Consider the following 453-nt stretch of genomic DNA (forward strand, 5'->3'; position numbering starts at 1 on the left):
AAAGCTGCGAGAAATCCAAAACGCCACTCTGGAATGAGCTGGAAGAAGGAAAAAACACGTTTGTAAAGGAAAGAAAGAGTGGGAAGGCTGGGGAGCTGCCCTGCCCTGGGAATATTGGCTAATCTTCGGGGAGGAGCGTTCCACAGGTCCTAGCGCTACCCTGCGGGTCCCTCCCCCGGCCTGGGGGACACCGGGAGCCCGTGACCCCGGGGAGGGGCAGCTGGAGCTGCCGGAGCGTGTGGGAAGGGGCAGGGAGCGACTTTGGGGGTGACTTTGGGTGCGACTTTGGGTGCGACTTTGGGAGCGACTTTGGGGGTCACTTTGGGAGCGACTTCGGGAGCGACTTTGGGGGCGACTTTGGGAGGGACTTTGGGAGCGACTTTGGGAGGGACTTTGGGACTGACTTTGGGGACGACTTTGGGAGTGGAGTCAGCACAGGAACAGCCCAGGGAT

The sequence above is a fragment of the Malurus melanocephalus genome, unplaced genomic scaffold (assembly GCF_030028575.1).
Source record: "Malurus melanocephalus ecotype Western Australia unplaced genomic scaffold, MMel_1.1 scaffold_966, whole genome shotgun sequence".
NCBI lineage: Eukaryota > Metazoa > Chordata > Aves > Passeriformes > Maluridae > Malurus > Malurus melanocephalus.